The sequence below is a fragment of the Globicephala melas genome, chromosome 15 (assembly GCF_963455315.2).
Source record: "Globicephala melas chromosome 15, mGloMel1.2, whole genome shotgun sequence".
Taxonomy (NCBI): domain Eukaryota; kingdom Metazoa; phylum Chordata; class Mammalia; order Artiodactyla; family Delphinidae; genus Globicephala; species Globicephala melas.
The window spans coordinates 20,628,318-20,639,583 of NC_083328.1; positions in this window are offsets into that span (position 1 = coordinate 20,628,318).

Here is an 11,266-nt window from a genome sequence, read left to right on the forward strand (position 1 = left end):
TTCACGTGCAGATTCTAATTCACTAGGGGTGGGATGGGGCTTGGGAATTTGGATTTCTCAGGTGATGCTTCTGTTGCTGGTCCAAGGACCACACTTTGAGTTAGCGAGGGGCACTTGCCCAAGTGAGTGGTTCAGTATTTGGGGAGGGCAATTTAAAGAAAATCGTCTTTTAAAATATCTCAACTGTTTTTTTTCCCCTGACAATACATCCTCATAGTTAAGAACTCAAAAGATAAAGAGAAAATGGACGTCTTTCCATAATCTGCGACCCCCACTAAATACCGGTAACATAGTTACCAGTATGTATATATAATGATGTACATACTATTCTTTAATTTAACTTTGTTTTAATGGCAATACACTGCACAGTTAGGTTCTCATTGTAAAATAAAGCCAGCTTTTTCACTTCATGATATATTATGTGTAACTTTCCTTGCCAATAACTACGTTTACCCAAGTATTCCTTTCACATAACTTATTTAATCGATCTATTGATATAGTTTAAGATTTCCTCTAATTTTTCACTAATATAAATGATTCTGTAAAATATCATGTACATCTCTGACTATTTCCTTGGGATAAATTTCTACTGGTGTATTTTTTTTTTCTGTCAATGTACTTACCCAGTTTAATTGGTACAACAAAAAGAACAGTTAAGAGAAAAGGGCAGGCTACAAAACAATATATAGAATAATAGAATATATATCAAAATATTTAAAAAGAGGTTATCTCTTGGGGTAAGCTTACAATTGAATTTTACTTATTTGTGTTTTCTTGTGTTATATATATCACAAATTTTACTTGTGATATATATATATATATATATATATATACACATATCACCTGTGCCATAAAAATAAGAATGTTTTTACAAGACGGGAGCTAGTTGAAGTCAGGGATAAGACTTAAAATCAGCTCTACATCACCATAGGGTATAATGAATTTAGGCTGGATTGGCTTCTTTTTAAAAACCCAGTTAAAATTTATATACAGTGAAATGTACAGATTTTACAGGTTCAATGAGTTTTGATAAAGGTATACACTAGGTACCATCACCCTAATCAATATATAGATTACCCCAGAAAGTTCCCTCAGCTCCTTTTTACTCACTTCCCACATAGGCAACCAGTGTTTCCTATGGCAATAATAGATTAATTTTTTAGGTTCTTAAATTTCATGTAAATGGAGTCACATAGTATGTACTCTTTTGTGGCTGGTTTTCTTTCCTGAATTCAGTTCTGGCTTTTGTTTTTCCACTATGACATCACTGCTTCTGCTTACTGAGTTATTATTACCCCAGTTTTAGAGATGATGGCACTGAGACTCAGAAAGCTGAAGTTTGCCATTTGCAAGTAAGTGGTAGAGCCAACATGTGCATTCAAGTCTGCTCTGTAGAATACAAAGCCTACACACTTACCCACAAAGCTTCATGAGAATCTTGCTGTGAGTGGGACCAACCCGCACCCTCCCAGGCCCCACATGAAGAATGACGAAAAGTCCTTGCCTGGAATGGCTGAGATGCAGAGAAGCCCTTCACTTCCTAGGCCATGGGGCAACAAGCCTTCTATCAAGGTGCTTGCATAAGGCATAGTTGATCAAAGTTGTAAAAATCGTCTTTGGTACAGGGTGGTGTTGTCTCTGAACCATCTCTGTCATCATTAGACCATAGGCAACTTCTTTTCCCTTTGGAAGCATCATGTCCATATTTATGAAATATATCTACAATCTACTTCTCATCACCTCTGGGGCCACCACTGTGCTCCAATCCATCATTTCTCTCACCTGGACCATTGCCATAGCCTCCTAACTAGTCTCACTGAGTCTGTCCTCTACAGCCTGTTGTCAATTCACTACCCAAAGGGATGCTATTCAATTAGTCAGATCATGTCACCCTTCTGTTTAAACCCATTCAATGGTTTTTTACTTCATTCAGAGTAAAAACCAAAGCCTTCATGTCACCTACAAGGTCCTCCATGACCTGACCCCTGTTATCACCCTTCCCTTATCTCTTACCACCCTTACTCTGGCTCATTCTGCTTCTTCCTAATTGAACTCCATGTTGTTTCTTGTATAAGACCGACACTCCTGCTTCAGGGTTTGCTATCTGAACTGCTCTCTCTCTCTCCACACACACCCACACCCACACCCACACACACACACCCACACACACAGTCACTTAGATATTTCCATGGATTATCCCCTTGCCTCCTTCAAGTCTTTGAGTTATTGTTTTTCTATCAGCTAGAACTTCCCTGGTTGCCCTATTTAAAATCACAATGTTTGGACTTCCCTAGTGGTCCAGTAGTAGAGAATCCGCCTTCCAATGCAGTGGGTACAGGTTCAATCCCTGGTCGGGGAGCTAAGGTCCCCCATGCCTCAGGGCCAAAAAACCAAAACATAAAAACAGAAGCAATATTGTAACAAATTCAATAAAGACTTTTAAAAAATAAAATAAACCCACAATATTTCCTATCATTCCAAAGGCCTCCTACCTGCCTTCCTATGTTATTTTCTTGTATGGCAGGCCCAGTTAAGATCAGGAGGATTGCCACGCTTACCCCACAGCTGATTCCAGGTGCACCAGTCGTGCAACGTTGCTATGGCAACTGATAACTGGTACTACTTCACTCCAACAGGAGCTTTGAAAGACCCAAACATTTCAGGACTACTGGGACTAGTGACAGGCTTAGCAGCAAGAGCTTAGAGCCTGGGAAATGCAACCACAGGGGCCAAGTTCAGAGAACATTAAAATCACACTCAAAATCAGCTATTCCTTCCTCAATGCTACTGGAAGCTTGTGGCTGGAATTAGTCTTGGTAAAGTCACTTGGTTTCAGTTAACAGAAATTAGCAAATTAGACTCAAATTAACATAAGCAAAACCAAAAAAATTATTAAATGGATGCAGGCAGAAGTCTTTTTAACAGGATCTGAAGACACACAAATAAGGCCTCAGGAGAGCGGGAACCAGGAACGTTCTGGATCTCTCAGGAGGAGGATTTTGTGGGCTTTCTTGAGTTCTCAAACCCCTTCTCAGTCTCAGTGGAGGCCAAGAAGAATTTGATTAGCCACGAGGATGCAGATGAGCAAGATTTTTGGGATCTGTTGTCTTCATGCCTGGTCCAATTGGCTAGCACCATGAGGGTAGGATTAAACATGGCAGTACATGTCCACCGCTATGGGTGGATGGGCAATTCTCAGAGAATGTGGCTATAAGTGAAGAAGAAACCTTAAAATGAAGTGAACCAACACATCCTTTTGTGTTAATAGTACTACTTCTAGGCCATTTAGGAAAAGACAATATTAGATAAGATTTACACTGTCCCCTAAACGCACAGGTTTTATAGATTTCTTGCCCGAAACACTGGTATAGTGGTCGTCTGTTTTCTTTCTTTCTTTCTTTTTTTATCAACACTTATTTCCTCGTATTCTGGAGACATCCTGAATATCCTTTGGAGACCAATTCATCCTCCTTTCCTAGTACTTGAAACTGTGGTTCAAGCTGGGTTGGTCACACCTCTGGCTCTAGGTCTAGCCAATCCGCTTATCTTATCATTCAGGTCACAGTGTTTTGCTCAGGAGTGGACATGGGCCTCAATTCAATCCAATGAGAGTCAGGCCCACCCAGGACATTTTCTGAAAGATTGAAAAGGAGAACTTCTTTTACTGTTGGCGCTAACAGCAGAAAGAATTGTGTAATCTAAGAACTGTTGGGAGACTCACATGGGACCTGGGAGAAAAGGAGAGCTGAGAGATGGAGAGTGTTCCAGCCCTGATGATAAAATGTGAGTCTCTGGACCCAGAACTACCTGAAGCTGGGTATACGTCCTGGATTTTTCAGTCGTGTGAGCCAATACATTTGCTATTGTGCTTAAGACATTCTGAGTTCAGTTTCTCTCACTAGAAATCAAGAGAGCCCCAACGAACAATCTGCTTGGAGAGGGTGATGCCATCTTCCACTCCTTAAAGTAAGGGTATTCCACATCCAGTCCCAGACGCAGGATCTACAAACTTTCTGGGGAACATTTTTCTATGCCAGATGACACCAGTGAGGACCATCTTCCACAACTTGCTAGGCACATGAGAGGTAGTGGCATGATAGAAGATCATTCTTATTTCTTAATCTGACCCAAGCTCCCAATGACCTGGATACTATTTCTGCATATAGACTTAGCTTAGAGCAATAGCATTAATTGTTGTAATATTAAAGAAATGTAAATTTGGTTACGTTCATCTTCTAGGACACATTTTTCTCCAAGAGGCACACATGCTTCTAACAAAAGTTAGCATCATTATCTAGTGTAAGAAACATTCTTTTGTTAATCAGATTTTTTAAGGCTCAAGAGACATGCACAGATTACCTATGATGACGGGAACTTATTGAAAGCACACAAGACAACTATCACAGGAGAGTTCTTGATGGAATCTGTTTCTCCTGCCTACATGGAGTCCATTCCACTTTCTACTGGCGACAGAACCTATGTTTTCCTTTGGGAAATCCTCGTCCCCTACCTTATGGCCGTGTGATTCTGGGAGGAACCCCCCCCCTCCTTTGACACCAATCATAATATATTCTCTCTGGCCATCATTTGTTCAGGAAGGGCATGCTTCCCAAGCCAGCTGATAAAAACCTTCCCTTAAGGAGAATTTAACCAGCATTTTTGCCAACATGTGAAAAGTCTTCTCAACCTCCTAGCTATGTCAGAAGGGTTTTCACTGCCCTATATCCAACCCGCTAGGCCTTTGACAATTCCACATTTTGGCATACATCATCTAAAACACTCCACTTCTAGTATTATTTGTAATCCAAGTAGAGCTCTGTATTTTGCAAGTATCTGAAACAAACAACTCTGAACTAGTTTAGGTTTTAAAATGGAACAAATTATCTCATGTACTGAGGAGTTTGGTTTCAGCTTAGCATAATCCTGGATTCAAAAGATGTCACCAGGACTTGTCTTCTCTGCCTTTAAGTCTTGACCCTACTTTCTCAGTGTTCATGCCATTCTCTGTCCAGTGCAATCATAAGATGGCTGCATTAGCTCCAGCCCCTAAATGTACAAAACTGAGTCCAGCAGGACTGGTGGCTCCAGCATTGTACGATTAGTTCTGAATGATCCTAAGCAGGCTTTATTACCTTGCTTGAAGCATGTCCTAACCTCTAACTGAAAGCTGTGATTAAAATAAAGAATGTGCTGATTGGCTTAGGTTTGGATCACATGCTTAGGTTTGGAATCACCTTTACCCAAAACACATGATCTGAGAGTGAGAAAAGGGTCATTTCCCCCAAAGCAAAATCCAAGTGAATTCTGGGTTGCAAAACAGCTAATCTTCCATAATTTCCCCAATTTTGCCTTCTTTGGCACTTGCAATTGATAGTTGTCTCAGTGAAACACTCTCTTCTCTTGGCTTCTATGTTGTATCAATTTATCTAAAATCTTTTTCTGCTTTTTGAAACTTTCTGTAATGTGGAGTCTGTAGAGACTCTGGGTTTTAGAGGATCAAGGTTCAGGGACTCAGGAAGCGGGTCATGAGAAATATCAATACCAGGAAATCTTAAACCTTCTGGAGAGTCAGAGGAGATCTAAAGGGGTTTAAAAGGTTTGGTTAAACTGATAATAGGGCTTAGGACTCAGTGGCACAGGATTGGCTAAGTGTGGGAACCCAGTGGTAATAAGTAAGCTTTTTCCCAAGTATGGCTCTTTCCAGGATTCCTGTGGCTCTAGAATAATATCCCTCTGTTCTTGGGGATGTTAACTTGATGTTACAAGGATGAGATCAAGACTCTCTCTTCATGCATGCTCACTGACCAGCTTTGGAAACCTACTGTCTTTGATCACTGGGGAACAGGGAACAGGATCCGTAGGTTCACTTGTGTGAATTTCATGATTTTTCTGATGCTCCTTCTCTTGCAGGAATGTCTCTTTAGATGATCAGCACCGTGGACAGCAGCCATGGATGCCGTTGTGGGTTCTCCCATTTCGCAGGAGGTCTCTAATGGTATGTTCCTCTCCCACAAAATGCCACTAGAAGATTTGAGATGGATACTGCAGGAAGGATGAAAGAGTGAAGGTGACCTCCTCCAGCCAGGTTGTTCAATCAGCACAGGTGACAGATAAGAGATGTCACACTCAGATTGCCTTTAGAACTAAAAATGTACAGTCGATCCCTGATATTTACTCTTGCAGTAGTTATGTTCTATGAAGTCACACAAACACCGAATTAGTGAATACTGAACCATTTCTCTTAGGAGAAATAGAGAGTTAGTTTCCTGCGAGCCTCTGGTCACAACGTATTCATCAACTGATAAATACATAACTTTTAGAATGTGCGTTTCTGTTTAAAAATACCTTACTGTTGGTTCATCAGCATTGAACGACCAATGGCATGATGACTCATGCACTGACGAAGCTTATCTAATGCACATATTTTCTCTGAAAGGCACATCACAGCCTTCTTGTGCATGGGAACACTGGACAGCACATAAGCACTACAATTGAGGGCCGTTTTAAACAGCAAAACCACCAAAAAAAGGCACAAAAATATGAGAGAATGGCACTAAATAGGCTGTAAAAATATAGCATGAGAGCTCAAACAAAAAGGCAGAAAAGATGGACATCCCGGCTCAAGAAGAGAGAGAGAGAATTTGCTCCTCCTCTACCTTTTCCTTCTACTTGGAAAGATTAGATGATGCCTGCCTACACTAGTGAGGATGATCTTCTTTGCTCAGTAGTGTTCCAAATGTGAATCTCTCAGAAACCTTCACAGAAACACTCAGAAATAGCGTTTTACCAGCTATGTGGGCATCCCTTAGCCCAGTCAACTTGACATGTAAAATTAACAGGATACAAAAGGTACTCAGAAGTTATAGAACCCAAATCCCATATGGTCCTCCATGATTTCATTTGCTCTTCGTTTTCTGTGTGTTAGGGTGGAAGATTAGGTTATTGATTTGATATCTTTCTTCTTTTTTAATATAGGTATTTAAGGCTATAAATTTCCTTCTAAGAACTGTTTGAGCTACATCCCATAAATTTTGCAATGTTGTGTCTTCATTTTCACTCATGTCAAAGTGTTTTCTAATTTCCCTTGTGCTTTCTTGTTTGACCATTGGTTATTTAGAAGTATCTTGTTTCATTTCCACATATTTGTGAATTTCCCACATTTCTTTCTGTTACTGATTTCTAATTTCACTCAACTGTGGTTGGAGAACATATGGTGTATGATTTCAATCCTTTTAAATGTACTGAGGCCTGCTTTATGGCCTACCATACAGTCTGTCCTGGAGCCCTACATGATTTAGTGCCATTAAACCAGTTGCCACACTAACCTCATATCCTACTACTTGCCCATTATTTACTCACCTCCACACTGGCCTCATCACTTTTTCTCAAACAACCCAGGCATGTTTTATGGTTTTTTTAAAAAAATTTATTTATTTATTTGGCTGCACTGGTCTTTGTTGTGGCATGCGGGATCTAGTACCCTGACCAGGGATCAAAACCGGTCTCCCTGCATTGGGAGCGTGGAGTCTTAACCACTGGACCACTAGGGAAGTCCCAACCCAGGCTTTTGGGCTACCCTCTGCCTGGAATGCCCTTCTTCCTAATTTTTGCCTAGCTCAAGATCTCCTCCAGATCCTTTCTCAAAAGTCACCTTTCCAACAAGTCTTTCATGACCACTCTATTTAAATTAGGTTTATTCCCCCTAACTGAATTCAAGATACCTAATAGAAGCTTTCAAATTTTGTTTCACAAAACTCTATACCATGATGTTAATGGTGACCCTCTGGAGTTGTAAAGGACACAACTGACTAAGATTTCATTCTGCTCCAAGTATTAGAAGCCCTGATTCACAGTGGCTTAAACAATGAGTGTAGAGAACACAACTAAAGCAGTGCTCAGATGGAAATTTATAACTTGAATGCACATATTTTAAAAGAATATTTCTTGGCAAGGATGCAGAGAAACTGGATCTCTCCTACCTTGCTGGTGGGAATGTAAACTGGTACTCTGGAAAGCAGTTTAGCTGTTCCTTATAAGACCAAACCCGAAAAAAACCCCAACCCAAACCAAACCAAACCAAACCAAACCGAAAAACCAAACACGCACTTACTATAAAACTTAGCAATCATATCACATCCTTGGGCATTTTCCCCAGACACGAAAACTTATATTCAGACAAATATCTTTATGTGAATGTTCATAACAGCTTTATTTGTAAAAGTCAAAAACTGGGAATAACTCAGAAGTTCTTCAGTAAGTGAATGGTTAAACAAACTGATGCATTCATGCAGTGGAATACCACTCAGCAATAAAAAGAATGAATGTGGATAAATGTAACAACATGGGTGGATCTCAAGGGCATTATGTAAAGTGCTAATAGCTAATTTCAAAAGGTCATACTCTAGAGGATTCCATTTATATAACTTCTCAAATTGACAAAACTATGGAGATGGAGGACAGATTGATGGTTGCTAAGGGACAGGGATGAGGGTAAGAGAGGGTGAGTGGGAATAGAGAGGGGCAGCAGGAGGGAGTTGCTTTGTGGTGATAGACCAGTTCTGTATCTTGACTGTAGTGTGGTCACATAAATCTATCCATGGGACTAAACTGCACAGAATTCCCTCCTCTCACATATACAAATGAGTACATTTGAAACTGGTGAAAACTAAATAATTGTAGTCATTCAACGATGTTGTACTAATGTCAGTTCCCTGGCTTTGATATTGCACATCAGTTATATAAGACATCATCATAGGTAGAAGTTGGCTGAAGGGTTCAAGGAACTCTATGTACTAGTTTTGCAACTCCTTGTGAGTCCTGTATTATTTCAAAATAAAAAGTTAAACAAATTTTAAAGAATATTTGAAAATCGACCCTCTAAGCTACCATCTCAAGAAGCTAGAACAAGAACAGCAAAATAAAACCCAAAGAAAGTAGAAGGAAGGAAATGATAAGAGCAGATAACAACAAAGTAATACAGATAAGTTAATTATATAGTCTTGATGTCTGGTAGTATAAGTCCTCATTCTTCAAGATTATGTTGGTTATTCTAGGTCTTTTGCATGTTCTTATAAAGTTTAGAATTAGCTTGTCAGATTCTACCAAAAAAGCTTGCTGTGATTTTGATAGGGAATGTATTGAATCTATAGACCAATTTTATGAGAACTGGCATTACAATATTGTCTTTACAATACTGAGTCTTCTAACCATGAATATGGTATATCCTTTCATTTATTTGGGTTTGCTTAATTTCTTTCAGCAGTATTTCATAGTTTTTAGTGTAGAGGTCTTATGTTTCTTGTGAGATTTATTCCCAGATATTCAATGGGTTTTGGCGTTGTCATAAATGATTTCATTTTTAATTTCATTTTCTGCTTGTGTTACCAGATGCTAGAAGTTAATGCAGCTGCTCAAGGATGTCAAGGTCCAGTCTCCTGTTTTCTTTTGCTCCACCGTCCTTTGCATCTCAGGGTCACAAGCTGACCTCTTCATCCCTTGGTCTGGAATATCTTTCCTGGGAGGAAGAAGCAAGTGACAAGGTGGAAGGGTTAGCACCTAGACTGGGAAAGAAAAACTTTCCAAGAAATCTCTACAGAGATGTCAGGGACTAGAACTCTGTCTGGCAACTCCTAGATACAGGGGAGGTAAAAATGGAATTTTTAAACCGGGTTCATTGCTGCCCCAAACAAAAATCAGAGTTCTGTTGTTAAATCATAAGGGGAGAATAGATATTAGGCGGGCAACTAGCACTGACAGCCACAGTGCAGAAAAGGATTTATCACCTTCATAGCACCATGTACCCTTACCAACCTCTCAATATGGCTAAGGGACAGTTTTTATTTAATTCAGTGTTTCATGTTATTTGACTTATGTAAATATTACTCCATACTGATCTGTGTCATGTACTCTGACTAATTTCCTCCCTTGGTCAACTTTTGTGTTTTCCTTGGGGTTGTGGCTTCTTGTTTTTGTTTGCTTAATTTTCTATGTCACTGTCTCTAACTCTTTCTAAACTCTCCAACAGAATTGCAAAATTTCACTTGAAAAATATTTTTTATGTAGTCAGACACATCAAGTTTCCCTTTTTCCCACATCTTTCCTGGAGTCTTCTGTAATCTTACTCCTCCTGAACTGGTTGTTCACTAGCATTCTGGAATTTTCTTTAGCCTCTCCTTGTGTTGGGTTTTCTGTCGGTCTTAATGGTTTAACCCCTCATTTTTGTTGACTGTATTTTCTAATAGCCCTGACAAAAAAGTCATGGGAAGTATATTTTCTGAGGCATTACCTTTGTTCCATCCTCACACTTGATTCAAGTATAGTTTGTCTGGGAATAGAATTATAGATTAGAAATAATCCCTCATTATTTTGAAGGCATTACTTCATTGTGTTTAGCTTCTCATTTTGCTTTTGAAAGTCTGATGAGATTCTGATTTCCACTTTTTTTCCCTTTTTCTTTTTGTGACTGTGTCCTATTTTTTCACTATGAAAGTTTTTATGGTATTTTTGTTCTTGGGATTCTAAATTTCCCAATTACATGCCTTGGTGGGGATCTTTTTCAAATACAATGTGCTGTATACTTTATTTTTTATTATTTTTTATTTATTTATTTATTTTTACTGCGGTACGCGGGCCTCTTACTGTTGTGGCCTCTCCCGTTGTGGAGCATAGGCTCCGGACGCGCAGGCTCAGCGGCCATGGCTCACGGGCCCAGCCGCTCCGCGGCATGTGGGATCTTCCCGGACCGGGGCAGGAACCCGTGTCCCCTGCATCGGCAGGCGGACTCTCAACCACTGCACCACCAGGGAAGCTCTGCTGTATACTTTTAATCTAGACGCTCATGTTCTTCAGTCCTGGACATTTTCTTCTATTACTGCCTGCTGGAAATTACTGCTCTCTTGGTAGAATTACTGTCAGTTGAGTATTGAACGTCAATGAATTATTTCTCATTATCTTTTCTTTCCTCTTTCCCATCTGTTTTCTTTTTAATTCTGTTACCGAATGCAAGTTTCTGTGCCCAACTCACAGTGAGGTCAAACAATACTGAAACATCAGAGTTTGGAGCAGAGAAAGGTTTATTGCAGGGCCATGCAAGGAGAATGGGTGGCTCATACGCCCCAAAACCCCGAACTCCCCAAAGGGTTTCAGCAAGCATTTTAAAGGACAGGTGAAGGAGTGGCACCCCAGGGTCTGCGATCAGCTCGTGCACAATTCTCTGATGGTGAAGTAACAGGTGGTGTCACAGGGGTTAACATTTTCAGTCCTTAGA